Raw genomic sequence first — 23,674 nt, 5'->3', positions numbered from 1 at the left:
GTCTATCTCTTAAGCAGTTGGCAAACTTTTTCTGTAAAGGGCCCAAAAGGAAATATTTTAGGTTTTGTGGGTCATACAGTATTTGTTGCAACTACTCAGCTCTGCTGTTGTGTCATTAAAGCAGCCACGGACAGTATGTAATTGAATAAGTGTGGTGCTGTTCCAATAAAACTTTATTTAGAAAAACAGCAAGACAGATTTGGCCTGTAGGCTAAAGTTTGCCAATGTCTGTTATAAAAGGTTGTTTCATTTCAAACTAACTAATAAAACCAACATTTAATCTATCTAATGCGTGTCAGGCCCTGATATATCCTCTACTAGGCACTTTTTATGTTTAACATGCTCCTGGGTGAAACTTTTAAAAAGCACACACATCAAAAATAGGGTGGAGCGTGTATCCGCATTCTTTAATTTTGTGAGAGAAAAGTTAATCCTAATTAAACAGTGAGCTCGGGCTCCTCAGACTCTGACCTACAAGTCTAGCAGGAACAGACAGATCTGTGGCTGCTTCAGTGGCATGTGTGTCCAGGTTTTGTGGAATCCAGGGAGTTTTATCCTTTCTAGTAACCTCAGTGACATTTCTGAGAAGATTTATTTCTGTGTTCATCTCCTCAGATTTCTTCCTAAATCCTTCATTAAACAAATCCTTTGGGATCTAAAGCAAAGGGTTGTGGGGAAAGGAAAAAGTCAACTTTCGAAAATCCACATTTTTTTCAAGAGTCAAATTTTATATGTAAGAACTTTGTAAATTGTCTCTATTTTATGATATTTATGATAAAGCTATCTTTTTTTTTTTCTAAATGCTGCATTAGCATGCAGGCCTGAGTCACTGATTTATTTATTTTTTATTTTTTTATTTTTAAGATTTTATTTATTTATTTGATAGAAACAGCGAGAAAGGGAACACAAGCAGGGGGAGTGAGAGAGGGAGAAGCAGGCTTCCCGCTGAGCAGGGAGTCCGATGCGGGGCTTGATCCCAGGACCCTGAGATCATGACCTGAGCCGAAGGCAGATGCTTAATGACTGAGCCACCCAGGTGCCCCTAAAGCTATTCTTTCTTATTAGATCACTAGAGGATAATATTTGGAGCAGAGAGTATCTTCTGGGCTCGACCTGGGCGGTCAGAGGAAGGAGTTTCCAGCCTTACCAATATGCACACAGAGTGTTAGCATTTTGCTAGGGTGCTAAGCCAGGCATGGGGACAAACGCAATACCCTGCTCGAACCAAAACTGCAGGTTGGGAGGGAGCCATTAGTTCACGTGTATATATTTTCAGTCCTCCTTGGGATAGCATGGTCACCTGTATCGTAGAAATAATGGAACTTATAAGCTGATCAAAACATCTGATATGAACACTTCTAAATGGGAAAAGAGAGAATTCCCCTGGTGCCATGTGGTGACTTAGGCAAGCTGTGCAGCAAGTTTAGAAGGTATCAGATCCCCCTGTATTTCTAAGCCTGGACATATCTGATACTTGTAAGTCAGTATGGATCCATGTCAGTATCTTTGGTGGTAATAGGGTTTCTGATAACTGACAGTGATCTTGGTAAAGCACCCTGTTGCTGCTTATATTAAAAACACCTGTTTGGGGTGCCTCAGTGGCTCAGTCAGTTAATCGTCCAACTCTTGATTTCAGCTCAGGTCATGATCTCAGGGTCGTGAGTTCAAGCCCAGCGTTGGGCTCCACACTGGCCTTGGAACCTGCTTAAGATTCTCTCTTTCCCTCTCTCTTTCTCTGCCCTCCCCACACACAATAGATCCCCACCCCTGCTTTCTCGCTCTCTAAAAAAAAAAAAAACCAAAAAACACCTGGTTGGATTATCTACTTGATAATCCATGAAACCCTGTTTAATTTGGGTTCCATGAGACCATTCTAGAATCCCACCAGTATGGCACGTTGGAGAGGTTATTTATCTTCTCCAGGGACTTGGAAGGGCCAAGGTCATCCTGGGCTCTCCAGGGTCTCAATGTGGACCACAACTCAAAGACCTCTTGAAAAGCTAGGATTCAATACTTTTAGTGGATCACATGCAATGAATGGCAGTAATGCTTCTCTTTTCCATTTTGTTTAGTTTTCACCCATTCCTTCCTGATGTGCCAGGGCAATGGCCACCAGGAATTACGGTTCCTGCGAGGTTTACGTTGATGGAGTTTGTGCTCCAGTATCCTTGTCTGCTGTACTCTCAGATCATTGTCTGTTTCCCTCTCCAGCTTCTTGCTTAGTTGGGCGTTGTTCTCCTTGAGGCTTCTTTCTTGAGCTTCCACCTGCTGTTGCTGCTCCCACTGTTTCTCTCTCAGCTATGCCTGTTCCTTCTCAGCTGCCTCCTTCCTGGCTTGCTGCACTGCCCCGTGCAGATTTTAGAAAGAAAAGAAAGTAAAAGGTCAGGCCTGATCTTTACCCTCTTGAGATCAGGGACCAAATCAGATTTGAAAGAGAGGGTGGCCACATCATCAAGAGCAGGTTTGAGAGTATGATGGGAAAGGCCTTGACTGTCTGGCTCATGTACAACTCAGCTTGTTATTTTCAGGTTTTAAAAGAGTGTGCATTCCACAGAAGAAGGGGAAGCTCATCATTTTGGAAAGATCTTTGCTCCATCTGTCAGAGGGCATTGCAGGAGCTTACCCACCCAAGAGTGGAGCCCTGCTCTTGCCTGCTATGGCCTTGTCCCCTGAGGTGAGAGCTTTATCTGTTTGCAGGATAGATTTCTTTATTGCCGCCTATGACTGCAAAAAGCTCCTAAGGACCTCATTTGCCTGAGGGATCAAGAAGGAGCAAAGGACCTAGAGTTCCACAGAGGTGATTTGTTCTATACAAACAAGGCCATCCATATCATTTTTATTTTCTACTTAAAATGCTCCTTGATCCCCCTACAGATTGTTCAACTTGCCTTATTAGAAGGGCAAGAATCAAAGGGTCCCCCTCGTGCTCCTTCCTTCCACCCACTCAAGCTTCAGCCAGTCAGAATTAGGTGCAGCTGTACAAACCCCCAATCTCCGGTGCTTTCATATATTTGCGTGTTTACCTAGGGCTCTTCCCTTTGGATAACATCTCAACCTGGACAACATGTACAAATACTTCAAAATTTACACCACCCTCCTCTTTGGGGAAGTTTTCCTAGACTATATGCCCAACATAAAATGAAGACTCTAATCCATGCTGATGTTCTCTCCTGCTACCTGCTAGATGTGTAACTTTCAGCAAATGCTTTAACCTGCCTGTGCCTTTTAGTTCACATCTATAAAATGTGGGTAATAAGAGCAGATGCTTCCTAATACTTTTTGGAGGATTAAATTAAAACGTCTAGAGAAAGAACTTAATGCTATGACTATAGGCAATAACAGTTCAGTTTACAGTAGCGTATTATTGTTACATTTATTCCTAACACCAGTGCAGCCCAGGATCAAAGGCCCTTAAGTGTTACCACTCTCTGTGCAGTTGTCTATTTATTTGACTCTCTCTCACTTTGATCACCTTGAGTGCAAGGATTCTAACTACATCATAAATCCTCAGCCCTTGGCACAATGACTGTCATATTGTTGGATGAAGAAATAAATAATTTCTGTTCTCTCGTGGATTTCAGAAATCCATACTGTTTATTTGGGAATAGGCATTTCCACTCTCCTCAGGAGTAAATAGCAAATAGTGGGCCTTAAAAGCTAATGCTGTCATGATATCCCCATGCTGTTTATCACCCACAATTGGTGCTATGCTCTCAGATTATCTGGAGACACCTCTGACTCTATTCTGTAGACTCCCCATGCCGCCCTTATTCCTTACCCTCAGTTCCTTTCCTGGGCACCTGCAAATATTTCCATTCAGTCCTTTCCTTTGCTTGCCTGTAGAGCTTGTCCCTCTGGGAACAGAGAAGGTTCCTGCTGAAATACTTTCTCTTAGAGCCTTTGAAAGCTGATCAAGTTTAGCTTGGCAGTATTTGACAGATGCCTCTTTGTTCTACAGCAAGAAATCCTCCTTATTCTTTATGATTTCCTGCAAGGGAAATGTACAGGGATGTCACCACAAGAAAGGAACAGAGGAGATCAAATTCCAAAGAACCTGCTAGGTGGGTGGTCTAACTGCAGTCCTCTTAAGAAAAGCATCCTAGTGAAGCAGCATAAGCAATGCAACTAGAACTAAGAGATTACTGCCAATTCTGAAAACTCTCTGCAAGACCTTGCTAAAGCTTCCAAACTCCCTGGGTCTCAGGTTCTTCATCTATGAAATGTTGAAGTTGCATGACCTATTCTCTATAGTTCCTAGAAGCTGTAGCATTCTGTGATTCTATCTTCAACAATATAATGACACAACTAAAACAAAAATAAACATAAAGAACAGCTTGCTAAGAGAGTCTGTCCCAGGAAATTGTCTGGAAACAGGAATGAGTACACCTAGAGAACTTCTAGCTCAGGAGTGACTTGGGGGAGTTCTGAAACCATGCCACAGTTCACTAAAGGAGAAATCACTGCTAATTTTGCTTGAGAGATCAGAAAGATCCTAAGTAAATTCCTCAAGCTTTGAGGGAAAAGATGGAAATAGAGTCCTCTAGAATCCTCTCTATTGTGAGGATCCACACTACTTTACCCTGAGTAGGAGATGAACTGTAGATTGAATATGTAGAAATTCAGGCTTCATTTTAGAAGGGGAAGAATCAGGAAGGGCGAATGCTAAGAAAAAGTACCACAGGCTTCTTCTGGAACTCCTGTTGGTCATCCCGGAAGAGTGCTCCATGAAGACTCCAACAGCTACCCCGTCACAGTCTGCATGGAACGTGTCTGTGGGGAACCTCACTTGCTGGGCCATCTGCTTGCTCTAGTGGTCAGCTGCCTTTTGCATGGCCACTGAGATCTCACACTGGGTCAGTGTTGTTACTGCGTTCTCCAAGCAAGGCACTGTTCTATGACTGATGGCATCCATGTAGGTCACACATACCCATTTCTCTCTGGGTATGAATATTTATTTATAAGTACACTTATATATATAAAATGATACAAAACTACTGAAGAACACATATTATAATTAGCACATATCAGGCCACAGAGAAATATGATTTTGGACAAGGAGACTCACTAGTCTCAGTGACCTTGACTTCTTTCCTGAGGGTCCTAGCCCTTGCATAGGTAAAGATATAAGAACAGAAATTATTTGATTGTTTCTGGAATTCAGGATCCAGTTGGTTTTCCAAAATATCCTCAATATGGGCTAGGAGTTCTTTTTCATGTTTTGGCTGGTCAAAGACCAAAACAACTCTGTTTTGGGAGAAAAAAACCCACAACATTTGATACACTCCCTGGGTATGTTGTAATTTTTAGCTTTGGGATTCTAACCTGAGGAAGAGAGAAAACAGAGTTACAGTAAGCAGTAAGCACACTCTTGGGACAAGGTAGCTAAAGATTTTTATGAGTGAGAATTTTCGATCTTTGGAGTCTTCTAAACACATAAAACTTCTTTAACATATATATACCCATGGCAAATCAAACTCATATGAATGACATATCACTGGAGAGGAATTTTTTAAATTTATTTTTTTAATTCAAGTATAATTAACATACAGTGTTATTAGTTTCAAGTGTAGAGTATAATGATTCAATAGTTCTATACATTACTAGTGCTCATCACGATTAAGTATATTCCTAATCCTCTTCACCTATTTCACCCCCCCTCCATTTCCCTTCTTGCAACCACGTTTGTTCTCTATATTTAAGAGTCTGGGGTTTTTTGGTTGTTTCTTTTTGATTTGTTCATCTGTTTTGTTCCTTAAATTCCACAAATGAATGAAATCACATGGTATTTGTCTTTCCCTGACTGACTTATTTTACTTAGTATTATACCCTCTAGATCCATCCGTGTTGTTGCAAATGGCAAGATCTCATTCTTTTTTTTATGGCCGAGTAATATTCCATTGTGTGAGTGTGTGTAGACACACAGACACACCACATTTTATCCATTAATCTATCAATGGACACTTGGGCTGCTTCCATATCTTGGCTATTGTAAATAATGCTACAGTAAACATAGGGGGGCATACATCTTTTCAAATTAGTGGTTTCATTTTCTTTGAGTAAATACCCAGTAGTGGAATCACTAAATCATCTGGTAATTCTACTTTTAATTTTTTGAGGAACGTCCATCCTTTTTTCCACAGTGGCTGCACCAGTTTGCATTCCCACCAGCAGTACGCAAGGGTTCCTTTTTCTCCACATCCTCACCAACACTTGTTTCTTGTGTTTTTGATTTTAGCCATTCTGACAGGTGTGAGGTGATATCTCATTATAGGTTTGAATTGATTTTTGACTGTTCAACAATCATGACTCCCTAAAGAAGTTAAGCTAGTTGACAGCATTGTAATTAGGTCAAGACCTTAAAATAGTCTGAGGAATAAACAAGATAATTTATTCAATAATTATTTATTAAGTACCTGTTAATGTCCCTGGCATTGGGGATATGTTCAAGGCTCAGAGGATACAGCAGTGACTAAAATAGAAATACCTGCCCTTTGGAGTCATATGGTCAATAAGTGCTAAGACTGCTAATGTATAACCAGCTATGGCCAGGCAGGTAAAATCTGGTCTTAATGGAAAGAGTATGAAGAGAAAGGAATGGGTAAAACAAAACCATACTTTTAGAAGCCTTCATAAAAGGTTGTGACTGCATCTCACTTCTTACTTGTTTTGAAGATGCTGTGAATCATAGCTAATTCAAGGGACCTCAGCAGCAGTTAAAATATTTTCTAAGAAGAACATTAACCTCACACACATTCCCACTTATTTTTCCTGTGCTTGAGGGGAACAGAACTTCTGAGATCCCTGCCTAGAACCAGGGTAGAAGTATGGATGGGTGGTTGATACTGCTTATATATTGTCATTTTCTGCCCATGAAACTCAGTTAGGTGTCCTCTGTTTTCCTTATGACATTTTGTACATGCCCAGCATTAGATGCTCTTTACATTAAACCATACTCAATGACTTTGTAGGATCTGGATATGCTAGTCTGTAAGGTATTCTGCACCACCAAGGGACTTTGCTGTAATTAGAATTTTCATGAAAGCTAGCTAAAGCCAGCGAGCTCATAGATAAACATTCTGATTTGCCTTTTTTTTTTTTTTTAATCCAGGTAAAGAAGCAATTATTGTGTGCCTACTATGTTCTACATACTGTCCTTGTTGCTGGAAATTGGCAGCAAAGAATCAGGTAGGATTTCTTCCTCTACAGGTTTTAATGTTAATAGAAGAAGAAAAAGAATAAGTAAAGACATAAGTAAATATGTTCATATTGTGTTAAGTTTATGTGGAGGGGCAACCTGAGACAGGATAGGCAGGGAAGACCTCTTTGAGAACTGACATTTGTGTAGCACCTTGAAGAAAAGGAGCCACTGGGTGAGGGAGCAACAAGCATTGCAGGCAGAGTGAACCATGAATGCAAAGACCTGGAGATAGGAAAGGAATTGCAATTTGCAAGGCTAAGAAGGAGGCTAGGGTTGCTGTGGTATGACCATGGTGGAGAAAATATTAAAGATGAGTTTGGAGAAATAAGAAAGACTGGGTCATGGTGTGCCTTTGAGGAGTATGTATCTTATGTAAGTATAATGCAGGCTTAAGTAGGGTATTAAAAGCAACTAGATTAATGATCACTCTGGTTGTTTTGAAGAGAATTTATTAGAGGGGGTCAAAGTGGAAGAAAGAAGGACATCGCGGGGGTGGGGGAAACAAGTATTTCAGGCAAAAGAGGAGGGTGACCCAGCCTAGGATGGTAAAATAAAAATGGAGAGAAAGAGACAGCTTTGAGATATATTAAGCAAGAGTAACAAGAAGACTGATACATGGATTGGATATGGGAGGTAAACTAAGTGAGGGATGTAAGGTTTGGGGCTTGAGACCCTCACGTTGGTGGTACACTATTGAGAAGAAGAGGAATGAAAAAGCAAGAAGTGTGCTTTTATTTTGCTTTGTTTTCCTTGATTTCATTTGGGTTTAGGAGTGATCAAGGCTGATATTGTAAACATAACTTTAAGTGGACAGCTTGCAAAAAAGTAAAGAAATCAGGTGGTTATTTGATCTATGCATTTGAATTTCAGAAAAGATATCAAGGCAAGAAATATCAATTTGAGAGGTATCAGAATAAAGTGACATTGAAAGTCCAGAGATTGGATGAGATCATTTTGAGAGGGTATAAATGGAGGAGAGAAAAGAACCCAGGGCAACATCCTGGAGGGACCTACAATTCAGATGACTGGATGAAAAGTCAGAGTCTGGTAGGAAGACTGAAGGGAGCTAAACACAGGGAGAGGAAGAAAGCCAGAGTAGTGTAGTGACTTGGAAGGAAAGAATTTCAGGGGGAGCAGGGAGAAGCAGGGGAAAAAATGGATGCAAAGAGACACCAACTGAAGCAGAGAAAAAGGAGGTCATTGGTAATTATAACAAGAGCATTCAGTGAAGTGTTGGGTTAAAACCAGAGGAAATCATTGAAGACAGAGGTGTGAAAAGGAAATTGAGACTATATATTTTCGCATGAAGAGGAGTAAAAACAAAATATGGGGTGATAGTCATAATGAGATGTGGAGTCCAGGGAGAATTTTTAAGATATTATAGTTATTGAAGCATGTTGGTTAGTTAATAAGAATACTCCAGTAGAGCAAACAAAATTATGATGTGGGAGACATAACTGCAAGAGTTCCATGCGTAACAGGTTAGAAAAGATGGCTTTGAGAACACTAGTATGTGGGATTTTCCTTTTATAGGAAGCAGGAACAGCAGAAGTAGGAATTAGGAACAGAAAATGGTCGGGTTGCAATTTTGCTGGTGAGAATTAGAATTAGAAGATGTGTTACATAAGAAATTTGGAATCTGCCTTCATGTAACTCTGGAGGAGTGGTGAGAAACTGAGATTCACTTGGAGTTAAGCAAATAGCCTCTGTTGTAGGACTTCACTCACCAAGCGTTTCTTTTGCAAGGCGGTACATCAAGTAGGGTTTGCCTGTATGATACAGCCCAGTGCTAGCCGCAGCCACCACAAGTTGAGAAATCTTGTAAAGAATCTTTAAGGTTTTCTGTTTCACCAACAGCTGCTCATTCTTGTTTTCCACCAAACACGTGGGAACAAACATGATAGGTACAGACACCATGGCAACCTGCAAACCCCAAAACTCTCTGTAGAAATAAGATCACAAATTGATTTTCTGCCTCAGGATTAATCAAAATAAGTGTACATCAGCAGGGGGCTGGTGGGACCTTTGTATTTTTCTATGATATAAAATGTAGGATGGCATCAGCAGACCACAGAGAGTTTCCCCCACAGTAATCTCTGGTGATGGTAGTGAAGAAACAGCAGATTTTGCCAGCCTTCAAAGTTTTATTTCCATAATAAAAATAAAATTCAAGCAATGCTTATCATGTATTGAGAACCTACTTTGCCCTGAGCTCTGTAACACATGCATTGACATACCTGACCTCACTTGTGTTTGTAAGAACCTTGCAAGTTTGGGCTTATTATGCCCATTTTGCATATGTAGTAAGTGAAGTTCAGAAAGACTGAGAAATTTGCTCAGATTTACATATGAATAAGTGGTTGATCCAGGATTTGAAACCAGTGAAGTCTCTTTCATTATGCCATGCTTTGCAGCCACTTATCTTGCAGAATAATCTTTCCCAGCAACCCTGATTACTCCATGTACTCTTTCATCAGTAATATACAGGGGCTTTCTATTGACTCTCCTATATCAATGAACATTCTCTAATGGATTTAGTGTGACGAGATGGTTTCCTCTTATTTCTTATCCCATAAACCGGCAATTGCTAGACTAGGCTCTTTCCTTGCATGACCAGTGTCTTGTCAAGGGCTCCAGATCACCTAGTATTTTTTGAATGGTATATGCTTTCATGTTTTTATTCCTTGATATCCAGTCCTATTATTACTGTGTTTTTATTTAGTGAAATATACTGAATGAGCATCTATCATGTACCTGAAACTGCTTGTTTCCTGGGACAAAATCATTTATCAACTGTGGCCTCTGCCCTCAAAGTAATGCTAGAGTAACCAAATCAGTTAGAATTAGGTTTAGCTGTGAGAAACCAAAAAAAAAGCCTCACAAACAAATGTGCTAGTAAATATATTAAGGATGCTAGTCTATTACATAAATTCTAGGATCAATAGTGCATAACTGGCAGGATAGATGTGTTTCACAAGATTGGGGCCCAGGACTCTTCTATCATATGCTTAGCCACCTATGCAGTATGCCATCGTATCTGTAGTAAGAGCAGATTGGAGACGGGAAAGAAGGATAGGCCCCTCCTTTAAGAACTCATCACTTCTACTTAAAAACAATAGATCGTAAATTATTGCATTATCAGATCCAACCACAGGGGAAGCTGGAATTGCTATGAGCATCCTGGGAACACATATACACAGCAAACAAGCAGGTATTCTATTAGTGAAGGAGAAGGAAGGATGGTAATTGATTTTCTCTATGGTTGTTCTATTCTCTATTTCATTTATCTCTAATTCTTATTATTGATTTCCCTCTGCTAGCTTTGAGTTTAGTTTGTTCTTCCTTTTTCTAGTGCAAGAGCGGCTAGAAAAATATAACCTCTACCTGGGTTGCCATGAGCTCATCTTATAAAATAGAATCATAAATATTTAGAGCTGAAAATTCCATCATAGTTCTAAAAGTATGCAACAATATCAGAGACAGCTTTTTTAAAAGATCTGAAACTAAACGGAGCAATTTCTAGAGTTGAATCTTCACTGGGCTGAGTTTAGTGACAATGTACTTACTGAGACACAGAGACTGATGCAGAATGAGAGTTGGGCACTGCCCCAAGCCCCAAAGAAGGGTCCTTCCTCACCAACTGAATCAAAAAAGCCCCTGACCTGTCTGTCCGTCTGTCTGCCTCTACCTCTCATTTTTGCTTTTCATTTTGTTCCATGACACTGTAATACAAAAATATGACTCTAGAGATGAAGAATATATGGCTAGTTAGTTCTTTTAACATTTCAATCAATATTTTATCAGTTATTTTTATCATATTTTAACATTTACCATTAACTCACTTTTAATATTATTTTTAAGTTGTTGTTGTTGTTGTTGAAAAATAAATTCAGAGTCTTTCACCCAGCTTCCATGCTGGGAAATTGTAGCAAGAAACAAAATATTTAAAAAATATATTCTGTAAGTCTGAGTCACAAAAGTACAATGCTGGTAAAGGAAGATTTATTAACATGATTTCATAAACAAAAGGAGGTTAATGAGGCTTGATTTAACTGAAATGAAGTTTTTTCATATTTTATTAACTCCAGATAAAATGATCTGCCATCTTGTTTCAGAAAGTGTGCTTATTTGGCACAAAGCGTACTCTGCTTTGGGGCCTAATGGAAATTCTCAGACAGGATATCCTGTACGCAAAGCTTGGTGGAAGACCAGAAAGCTGCAGATGTGCTGGATCTTTCAGACAAGCCCAAACTTGAAGCTGTTTCAGTTTAGAATTCTGTTGAGTGCAGTTTTTCAACTGAAAGAAATGTAGGTACAAAGGAATAATGGCCCTTAAGGGACAAGATTTATAGGCCTGGGTAATTCTAGACTTGGAGAAGCCTGCTGTGACAAAACAATAAAAACAAAGCAAAACTAAACAGTACCTTGGATATTGCTAGGCATAAAAACAGAATAAAAGGCTAGGCTTTCAGAATTACACAAAATGTACGGCATGGAAAATGCTTAATGAGTTGGCTGTGTAAATATATGGCTTTGCTCACAAGCTGGAATAAGATTACATCACTAGAGAGACAGAGTACACCCCCAGTTTGTTCTTCCTGTACCTGGAACATGGAGCTTAAAAGGAAAACTGAAATTACAGAGTTTTTAATTTGTAGGATGAATATTTAAGGGAAGGTAGAGCCTCTGGTGAGACTTCCTAGATACTGGAATGCTAGGATTACATATGAATGTATAAAAATCCAGTTTCCCTCATGCCCGTTTCCCTCATGCCACTTTCTGCGAGGAGAGGCCCTGACAGGTTCATTGTGCCCCTTCTCTAGTCTTTTCGAACCCATGGTGCCTCTAAGGGTGCATCCACCCTTAAATGAGGTAGGATGTAGCTTGTGCCACATCACTGATGATGGCCACAACCACTCCCTGGAGTCCAGCTCCAGGCACCTGGTCATTCTTTCTTCCAGAAGCACCCTGCTTAGACACTGCCCTGACTTCCAACAGTTCAGTGACTTATAAATGGGCCTGATGTGAAAAAGCATCTCATTCTTGTCCCAGAGACCCAGTCCGGAAAACACCTTCACAACAGTCTGCTGGGATGGCCCCTCAATGGCCCACCGCATCTGTTTTGCTGTGAAGACATATGTGATTGCACTGTCGTTGGGCCACACCTCAAGAAGTACCCCCTTTATACGCTTGCCAGGGCTGGTCCATTTAAGTTATATGTAGGTTATTTAAAAGATATTTCAAAGTTGTTGTTTTTTTTTTTTTTTTAAAGATTTTATTTATTTGACAGAGAGACAGCGAGAGCAGGAACACAAGCAGGGGGAGTGGGAGAGGGAGAAGCAGGCTTCCTGCCGAGCAGGGAGCCTGATGCGAGACTCGATCCCGGGACCCTGGGATCATGACCTGAGCCGAAGGCAGACACTTAACGACTGAGCCACCCAGGCGCCCATATTTCAAAGTTTTGACTTTAGGTTTCAGGTCTCATTATTCAATAGGCTCACTCTAAAGCCTCTTCAGCTCCCATTCATAAAGAGAAAAAAGTTATTCCTGGCTCAGTGTTTCCTTTTTACAATTTCTTTGGTATTAGAGAGTTCACATAAAGTGGGGAGACTTAAAAACTTGAAGGGAAGGGGCACCTGGGTGGCTCAGTCAGTTAGAAGGCTGACTCAGGATTTCAGCTCAGGTTATGACATCAGGGTCCTGGGATCAAGTCCCATATCAGGCTCCACACTCAGCAGGGAGTCTGCTTGAGGACTCTTTCTCCCTCTCCCACTGCCCCTACCCCCGCTCTTGCTCTCTCTTTCTCTCTCTAAAAATAAATAAATAAATCTTTAAAAAAATTTGAAGGGGAGTGTGTGTGTGAGGGAGGATTGTCTTTTAGAGATACTCAAAGACATCCCATAGAGTGATATCAAAAAATTTAATATACATGTAATTGGAATAGCAAAAGTAGAAGAGAATAAGAAAGGGATATACAATTTTTCCAAAATTAATTAAAGACAAGAAACCGCATTTCCAGAGGTTTAGAGAACCAGCCCCATGAAGAATAAATAACATGCAAAAACACACCTATGCACACCATAGTCTAATTCATGAAGTCCACTTATTCAGAGAAAACCTTAAAGACAGCTAGAGAAAAAAGAAGCCCTACCACAGAAGACCAAAAATTGGAATGTCAGAGGACTTCTTCCTAAAATATATGCAAGTAGGAAGAAAGTGGAATAACATGTCTAAAGTACTGAATGAAAAAGAACGTGCAACCAGAATTCTCTACTCAGTAAAAATGTTTCCAAAAAGAAGGCCAAATAAAGACATTTTCAAAGTGAAGCTGACTTCACAGTATAGGGTGGTCTGTCCATTTCAGTGTGCAAGTAGAATGAGGAAAAAAAGTATAAAGATTGAAAATAATCAAAGAAAACTGTTATTATTTGTAAATTATTGTGGTGGTGGTGGTGTGTGTGTTCTGTAGGAATTTTTCTGTCATCTGGAGTCTTTGTGTTATTTACCTGTGTTATTTTCTAAAATATTATTTTACCTTTCACTTTTAGATCTATAATTCACTGAAAATTGCTATTTTCAGATGGTGTGAAATATGGGTCTAAAGTATATTTTTAGAGGTGGGTACAATTTCCCAATACAATTTAATCACAGGAATGGGGGAGAAAACTATTTAACATATATAGATAAAGCCATGACCTTAGATGAGAAAAATAATTCTTTTTTTTTTTTTTAAAGATTTTATTTATTTATTTGAGGGGGAGAAAGAGAGTGAGCGAGAGCACAAGAGCTGGGAGAGGAAGAAGCAGAGGGAGAGGGAGAAGCAGACTCCCTGCTAAGCAGGGAGCCCAACGTGGGGCTTGATCCCAGGACCCCGAGATCATGACCTGAGCTGAAGGCAGATGCTTAACCAACTGAGCCAACCAGGCGCCCTGAGAAAAATAATTCTTACAGAACACATACATAGCTTACCACCAGCTCCATAAAGTAAAATATTAAGTTTGACTATATCAAAACTAGGTTCATTTTTCATGGAAAACCACTCTTAAAAGTGTTAAAAGGCAGTCACAGAATAGATGACATTTGCACTCACCTAACCAATAAAAACTCATAATTCTTACAAATCAAGGTGAAAAAGACAGACTGCTCAAGAGAGACATCTGCAGGGATTTCACTGGAAAACAAAATAGCAAATAAACATGAAAAGGTACTCCGTCTCATTTATAGTGAAGAAAATGCAAATTAATGTCTCAGTGAGATAGCTGAGAATCTTGTAGAGATTCTTTAATGCTTCCTAATTCACTGACCACTGGTGAGTTTTTTCACCGGACTCATGCGAGCCAGGCTCCAGTAAATCGAAAAGAGTCTCTGAAGAGACTACTAGACCACAAGTCATCCCCTGACACAGGGTCATCCTGCATGTTGGCCCAGTGGGGGATGAGACACCCTGTGTCATCTCAATACAAAGACTAGCATTGGCAGATGGCACAACTCTTTCTTTATCATGGCCTTACTTGCTAGTGATGACTAATGGGGTATGACCTGTGTCCAAAGATTTACTTCTGTAATAGCCTTCTAGTGCTTCTTAACCTTTACTGAATCCCTTGCTATGTCCAGCCCTGGTCCAGATGTCTTAATCACATGATCTTACTGACTCTTGCAAGAACCCTAAAGGTTAAAGATATTTATTCTTCCTTCATAGATAAATAACACAGAGTAATTAAAATGGCACAAAGTAGTGATAAAGAAAGAGTTTTAAAAGTGGCAAGAGAAAACAGTTACATACAAGGGATCCTAATAGGCTGTCAGCAGATTTTTCAGTACAAACTTTGAAGGACAGAAGGCGGAGGCATGAAACATTCAAAGTGCTGAAAGGGAAAAATCTACAACCCAAAATACTCTATCTAGCAGGGTATCATTCAGAATAGAAGGAGAAATAAAGAGTTTCCCAGACAAAATTTAAAGGAATTCATGACCACTAAACCAGCCCTGCAAGATATTAAAGGGAACTCTTTTGAGTGGAAGGGAAGGATAAATACGAGTAAGAAAAATAGGAAGCACAAAAGCAGTAAAAATAAATATATCTGGGTGCCTGGGTGGCTCAGTCGGTTAAGCGTCTGCCTTCGGCTCAGGTCATGATCCTGGGGTCCTCAGGCTCCCCCTGCTGTGCAGGGAGCCTGCTTCTCCCTCAGCTTCTGCATGCCATTCGCCCTGCTTGTGCTCTCTCTCTGTCAAATAAATAAATAAAATCTTTAAATATATATATATATATATATATATATATATATATATATCTGTAAAAGTCGAGTGACTCATAAAATAAAAGGATGTAAAGTATGACACTATATACCTAAAACATAGGTGGGGAAGGGTGAGGAATAGAGAATGGGTTCAAACTTAAGCAACCATCAACTTAATATAGAGTCTCTGTGCAGAAGATGTTACATATAAACCTAATGATAACCAAAAATGAAAAACCAGTAAAAGATATGCAAAAAATAAAGAGAAAGGAATCCAAGTTTCTCATTAAAGAAAGTCACCTTATCATGAGAGAAGAAAGCAAGGGAAAAAAGGAACAGAGAGGAACTACAAAAACAACCATAAGGCAAGTAACAAAATGGCAATAATTACATACCTATCAAAAATTACTTTGAATGTAGATTGACTAAACTCTCCAATTAAAAGATATAGGGTGATGGAATGTATAAAAAAACAAGACCCATCTAAAGGCTGCCAACAAGAGAACTCTTTTCAGACCTAAAGACACATACAGATTGAAAGTGAGGGGATGGAGAAATGCTTATCGTGCAAATGAATGTGAAAAGAAAGCTAGGGTAGCAATATTTAGGCAAAAAAGACTTTAAAATGAAGACTGTAACAAGAGACAAAGAAGGACACTATAAAATCATAAAGGAGACAATCCAACAAGAAGATATAACAATTATAAGAATTTATAGCACCCAAGTACATAAAGTGGTTAATAAACATAAAGGAAGTAACCGATAGTAATACAATAATAGTAAGGGACTTTAACACCCCACTTGCAACAATGGACAGATCATACAGACAGAAGATCAACAAGGAAATAGTAGCTTTGAATGACATATTGGATCAAATGGATTTTTTTTTTTTTTTTTTTAAGATTGAGGCCTGAGCCTTTTTTTTTTTTTTTTTTTAAGATTTTATTTATTTATTTGAGAGAGAGAATGAGAGACAGCACAAGAGGGAAGAGGGTCAGAGGGAGAAGCAGACTCCCTGCTGAGCAGGGAGCCCGATGTGGGACTCGATCCCGGGACTCCAGGATCATGACCCGAGCTGAAGGCAGTCGCTTAACCAACTGAGCCACCCAGGCGCCCTGGATCAAATGGATTTAACAGGTATATTCAGAACATTCCATCCTAAAACAGCAAAATACATAGTCTTTTCAAGTGCACACAGAACATTCTCCAGAAGAGATCACCTATTAATCCACAAAACAAGTCTCAACAAATTCAGAAAGTTCAAAGTCAGACCATGCATCTTTTCTGACCACAACGCTATGAAGCTAGAAATCAACCACAAGAAAAAAGTCTAGAAAAAACACAAATACATAGAGATTAAATATCAGGCTACTAAATAATGAATGGGTCAAGCATGAAACCAAAAGGGAAATAAAAAAAATAAATAGAAATGAAAATGAAAACACAACAGTCCAAAATCTTTGGGATGCAGCAAAAGTGGTTTTTTTTTTTTTTTAAGATTTTATTTATTTATTTGAGAGAGAGAGAGAGAGTGCACGAACAGGAAGGAGGGGGGAGTGGGAGAGGGGGAAGCAGATGCTCCGCTGAGCAGGAAACCCAATGCAGGACTCTGATGCCGGGACCCTGAGATCATGACCTGAGCCGAAGGCAGATGCTTAACATACTGAGCCACCCAGGCACCCCCAAAAATGGTTTTAAGAGAGAAATTTATAGCAATACATGCCTACCTCAAAAATGAAAAAAATCTTAAATAAACAACTAGCCTTATACCTAAAGGAACTAGAAAAAGAACAAACAAAACCCCAAACCAGTAGAAGAAAGGAAATAATAAAGATTAGAGCAGAAATAAACAAAATAGAAACTAAAAGTACAATAGAACAGATCAATGAAACTAGGAGCTGATTCTTTGAAAAGATCAACAAAAATGATAAATCTTTAGCTGACCTCATCAAAAAACAAGAAAGGATTCAAATAAAATCAGAAATGAAAGAGCAGGAATAATAAATGACACCACAGAAATACAAAGGATTATAAGAGAATATTATGAAAAACTATATGCCAACAAATTGGACAACCTAGAAGAAATGGATAAATGTCTAGAGACATATAACATCCCACAACTAAATCAGGAAGAAATAAAAAATTTGAATAGACCAATTATGAGCAATGAAATTGAATCAGTAATAAAAAAAACTCCCAACAAACAAAAGTTCAAGACCAGATGGCTTCACAGGTGAATGCTATCAAACGTTTAAAGAAGAGTTAATATCCATTCTTCTCGAAGTATTTGAAAAAATAGAAAAGGAAGGAAAACTTCCTAATTCATTCTATGTGGCCAGGATTGCCCTGATACCAAAATGAGATAAAGACACTACAAAAAAAAAAAAAAGAAAGGAAGAACTACAGGCCAGTATCTCCAATGAACATAGATGTAAAAATCCTCATCCTAATACTAGCAAACTGAATCCAACAATACCTTATGAAAGAAATTGAAGAGGACACAAAGAAATGGAAAAGCATTCCATGCTCACAGATTGGAAGAACAAGCATCATTAAAATGTCTATATTACCCAAAGCAATCTACACATTTAATGCAATCCGTATCAAAATACCAATAGCATTTTTCACAGAAGAACAATCCTAAAACTTGTGTGGAGCTCCAAAAGACCCCCAAAAGCCAAAGCTATCTTTTTTTTTTTTTTAAAGATTTTATTTATTTGAGAGACAGAGAGAGAGCACAAGCCGGGGGAGAGGCAGAGGGAGAGGGAGAAGCAGGCTTCCTGATGAGCAGGGAGCCCAATGGGGGACTAGATCCCAGGCCCCTGGGATCATGACCTGAGCCGAAGGCAGACGTTTAACTGACTCAGCCACCCAGGTGCCCCTAAAGCTATCTTTAAAAAGAATAGAACTGGAGGTATCACAATCCCAGATTTCAAGATATACTATAAAGCTGCAGTAATCAAAACAATATGGTACTGGCACAAAAAAAGACACATAGATCAATGGAACAGAATAGAAAACCCAGAAATAAACCCATGTTTTTATGGTTAATTAATCCTCGACAAAGGAGTCAAGAAAATGCAATGGAAAAAAGACTTTCTCTTCAACAAATGGTGCTGGGAAATCTGGACAGCTACATGAAAGGAATCAAACCGGATCACTTTCTTATACCATACACAAAAATAAACTCAAAATGTATTAAGGACCTAAATGTGAGACCTGAAAACAAAAAAGTCCTAGAAGAGAGCATAGGGAGGAGTCTCTCTGACATAGGCTATAACATTTTTCTAGTTATGTCTCCTGAGGTAAGGGAAACAAAAGCCAAAATAAATTTGGGACTACATAAAATAAAAGGCTGATGCACAGCTAAGGAAACAACCAACAAAACTATAAGACAACCTACTGAATAGGAGAAGATATTTGCAAATGACATAGCTGATAAAAGGCTAGCATCCAAAATATATAAAGGACTGATACAACTCAATACCAAAAAACCAAATAATCCAGCTAAAAAATGGGCAGAAGAGGGGCACCTGGGTGGCTCAGTCTGTTAAGTGTCTGACTCTTGATTTCGCCTCAGGTCATGATCTCAGGGTTGTGAGATTGAGCCTCACATCGGGTCTGCACTGAGCGTAGAGCCTGCTGAAGATTCTCTCTCTCTCCCTCTGCCCCTCCCCACTCGTGCACACACTAGCTCTCTCTCTGTCTCTCTCTCTCAAAAAAAAAAAAAAAAAAGAAATGGGTAGAAGACCCGAACAGACATTTCTCCAAAGACGACATACAGATGGCCAACACACACATGAAAAGATGCTCAACATCACTCATCATCAGGGAAATATAAATCAAAACTACAATGAGATATCACCTCACACCTGTCAGAATGGCTAAAATTTAAAATATAGGAAACAGCAAGTGTTGCCAAGGATGTGGAGAAAAAGGTACCTTCTTGCACTGTTGGTGGGAATGCAAACTGGGCCAGCCACTGTGGAAGACAGTTTGGATATTCCTCAAAAAACTAAAAATAGAACTACCCTCTGATCCAGTGTCACACTACTGGGTATTTGCCCAAAATATATGGGAACACTAATTCAATAGGATACACGCACCCCTATGTTTATAGTAGCATTATTTACAATAGCCAAACTATGAAAGCAGTCCAAGTGTCCATCGATAGATGAATGGATTAAGAAGATGTGGTGTGTATATATATACATACATATATATATATATATATACACACACACACACACAATGGAATTTTACTCATTCATAAAAAAGAATGAAATCTTGCCATCTGCAACAACATGGATGTAGTTCTCTAGAGAGTATAATGCTAAGTAAAATAAGCCAGTCAGAGAAAGACAAATACCATATAGTCTTACTTATATGTAGAATTTAAGAAACAAGACAAATGAACAAAGTTAAGAAAGAGACAAACCAAGAAACAAGTTCGTAACTATAGAGAACAAACCAATAATTACCAGAGGGGAGGTGGGTGGAGGGATGAGTGAAATAGGTGAAGAGGATTAGGAGTACACTTATCTTGATGAGCACTGAATAATAGATGGGATTGTTGGATCACTTTATTATACACCTGAAATTAATGTAACACTGTATGTTAACTACCCTGGAATTAAAAATTTTTTAAAAGATTTTATTTATTTATTTGACAGAGACACAGCGAGAGAGGGAACACAAGCGGGGTGGGGGGTGAGAGAGGGAAAAGCAGGCTTCCCACTGAGCAGGGAGCCCGATGCGGGGCTCAATCCCAGGACCCTGAGATCATGACCTGAGCCGAAGGCAGATGCTTAATGACTGAGCCATCCAGGCGCCCCTCCTGGAATTAAAATTTTTAAATACTTTTTTTTTTAAAATGTGTGACTTTGGGTATCACATCAATCAGACTCTGCTGGCTAAACTTACAAATTTACACTTGCTCTACTTGTCACTCATTATACTACCAAGGGCTTCAAAATCAACATTTGTGTTGATGAAAGGCACCTAACAGAGGTAGCATGAGCTAAGAAAAAGGCTTGTATGACGAAGTGTACAGAATTCTCTGATCTAGGCTTATCCTGAGTACTCTTTGAAGGGTCCAAAGTCTCAGGATTCTGTGGATTCTGGGTGTAGATGGGTTTCCTCTGTGTAACTTGGAGTGCTCCAGCCTTAACCCAAATGCCAGACTTAGGTCAGTGTGTGGCCTGGCTACCCAGGAAATATCCTTCCCAAACTGTAGGAGCAGTGACCAGACCTGAAGAAGGATATCAAGTCCTTGTAACCAAGGAGAGCTGTTATCTTTATGCTGGTGCCAAATTTTTGCTGAGTGTATATGTCTAGTATATTTCACCAAATTTTAGCATGATCAGCATCCTTTCTTTTCCTTCTTTCTTTTTTTAATCCATCTCTTTTCCTTCCTTTGTCTTGTCTTCTTCCCCTCTTTCCTTTCCAGCCATCTTACTCCTCTTCTTGGGGTATTAGACAGAGCCTGTTGAATCAGAAACTTCTATTTACAGCACAGTTTATTGCACACATTTTGCTAGTTGTCATAGGTATGTCACTCCCAAGCCAATATAAAGTATATTTGTTTAATTCATCTGCCACTATGAAAAGGTAGAATCATTAAATATATAGAAATTATTGCCGAGTTGTAACGTTCTTCTTGAAAAGCTGTTTCTTTTTCAGAAACCATTGTAAAATTCAGGATGATTTACAGTGCACTCAGGAAAACTGGAATCATTTACTTAAGCTGACAAAAAGTTCCCTGTGACCTGCTCATTTCACTCCTAAGTGTATGCCTAGCAGATACATGGGTACATGTGCATAAAGAACATATATAGAATGATCATAGCAGCAATATGTGTAATGACTCCAAACTCAATATAACCCAAATGTCCGTCCGCAGTAAAATAGCTAAATACTGGCTTATTTGTACAACAGAATGTATTATAGTAATGAAAATAATCAAACTACAGTTAAACCCAACAACATGGATACATTTCACAGTCATAATGTTGAATAAAATAAGTGGGACACAACAGAAAACATTCTGTTTGATTCCACTTATATAATTCACAAATGAACAAACTTAGTCTCTGATGTGAAAAGTAAGGAGAGTAAGCATCTTTGAGAAGGATGGAGTTGTTGAGTAGAAGAAGCACAAGTTTCTGGGATATTGGGAGTACTCCCTATTTTTAACCTGAGTAATAATTACAGGGATGGCTTTATTTTGTGTGTTTCACCTACTATATACTTTTGAGCTGAGCACTTTTCTGTTTCTATGTTAAGCTTTAATTTGAAGGCTTAAAAAGTACTGCAAAAGTTCTTACACTAATAAAAAGGCTACTTAGGACATTTCATTGTAAATGCTCTGCCTCAAAAAGAGAAAAGAAAGAGAGAGAGAGAAAGAAAGAGGGGGAGAGGAGAAGTGAGGAGAAGAGAGAGGGAGCGAGGGAGGGTGGAAGAAAAGAAAGAAAGAAAAGAACTGCTGCCTCTTCTATGTCATAGTTAACAAATGTAATCCAGACACTTTTGTGGTAAATATGAATGATTTAATGCCTGATCTAAAATTCAGATTCTCATCCAAGCTATCAGGAATATGGGCTGAGAAAATGACCAGCATGTCAGTAGAGTTGGGGGCTCTATGGAACTCTCTGAGAGAAACAGAGAACTCACCAATTCTCCTTTTTTCTCCTCTCTTTGCTCTCCCTAACTTTCTGTCAGCCTGCTTCATATTTTGTAAATGATAAGGTCTAAAGTTTATCCTTACCTTCTTCATGGATGCAAAATTCTGGTGTCAACTTCAGGACAAAATCTAATACTTTATTTTCTATTAATATAAGTGGACTGAAAGTGAAAGTAGGGCAGGGCTGCTTTGAAATCAGACTAATGCTGAGAAATTGGCTGCTTTTTCTGATGACCAATAATGTCAGGAAACCAAAAAGATTTCCAGGAGCAACTGAATGTTTTTGTAAAATTTGCAAACTGAATTTCTTGCCCATCCTCCAGATACCTTTCCAGATAAACTAGTTATTTACTGCATGCAGATGAATTTGGAAAAGTTGGTTAGAATAATTTAATTTGTGGTACAGTTGCAGTCTATTTTTTTTAAAATACTTATAAAGCTAGGTCACTGAAGGGATTAAAGTTTATTTTTGTTATTTTTATAGTTTTGTGTGCTTTATAAATTTATCTTCAATGAATGTGAGTTATTTTTGTCACAGAAGTACATATATATAATAATAAAAGTTTCCATTTTGAAAAATTATGTCATTTCTTATAAATAATATTATTTGAGTAATTTTGATGATCACGTATTGCAATTCAATTGGTCATGTATTTATTAGAGAAGTATTTAATAAGCACTGACTACATCCCAAACTGTCACACATTAGGGCTCAACTGGGCGCATTGAAGTTATTTATATTAAGTTAGGTCAGACAGGAAAAGCTGCCTGGAATGAGGGGTTGTAGTGGCCTCCATGGTTTAGACAGAACCTGGGCATTTGATAGAGTTGCAGAGACAAAAGAAAAGATACTTTATCCTGGTGAGCAAATAAAGAGGCAAAACTTCATAACAATAGCAGTTAGGAACTGGAACAAATTATTATTTTATCCATGTGATAATTTAAATTGTGCAGTTTCTGCATCCTTCTTTTTTTAACTTTATGATAAATCTTGGAGATTGTCTCATGATAGTTAAAATAGTGTTTCCCTTTTAATTGTAATGACTGCAGAGTGTCCCGTTATACATCTGTCCCATGGTTTACATTACCAGTACCTGATAGATGGACTTGAGAGTTGTTTCAGTCTTTTGTCATTACCACAGTGCTGCAACACATAACCTAGTACGTCTGTCATTTTCCGCTCGGGCAAAGTTATCTGTAAGATAGTCTTAAAAATGAACTTGCTGGGTCAGAGGTTTTTGTGCATTTAAAGTTTTGATATATAATTGTGACACTTTGCGCGGTCACTAGCAAATATGAGAAATGGCCTGTTACCTCAAACCCTTGGCCAGCCTGATATCCCAACATTCGTATCATTTCTTGCTGCTTTTATTTATTTTTTTATGTTTATTTTTTTAAATTTAAATTCAATGAGTTAACATAGAGTGTAGTATTAGTTTCAGAGGTAGAGTTCAGTGATTCATCAGTTGCATATAACACCCAATGGTCAGTACATCATATTCCCTCCTTAATGCCCATCACCCAGTTACCCCAACCACCTCCCCTCCATCTTGCTGC

At 38.8% G+C, this 23,674-nt stretch overlaps 1 long non-coding RNA gene across 1 annotated transcript; it reads right to left on the bottom strand.

Annotated features, from left to right (window-relative positions):
• Nucleotides 1-6: 6 nt before the first annotated feature.
• LOC118552251 (uncharacterized) lies at nt 7-22,302 on the bottom strand. The gene is made up of 4 exons (XR_013448074.1): nt 22,202-22,302; nt 4,677-4,933; nt 3,779-3,988; nt 7-2,342 (listed from the first exon to the last, which is right to left on the bottom strand). It is a non-coding gene; the product is annotated as an uncharacterized LOC118552251 (long non-coding RNA).
• Nucleotides 22,303-23,674: the final 1,372 nt, after the last annotated feature.

This window comes from Halichoerus grypus, chromosome 5 (assembly GCF_964656455.1).
Source record: "Halichoerus grypus chromosome 5, mHalGry1.hap1.1, whole genome shotgun sequence".
NCBI lineage: Eukaryota > Metazoa > Chordata > Mammalia > Carnivora > Phocidae > Halichoerus > Halichoerus grypus.
This window is presented reverse-complemented; position numbering and strand designations above follow the sequence as displayed.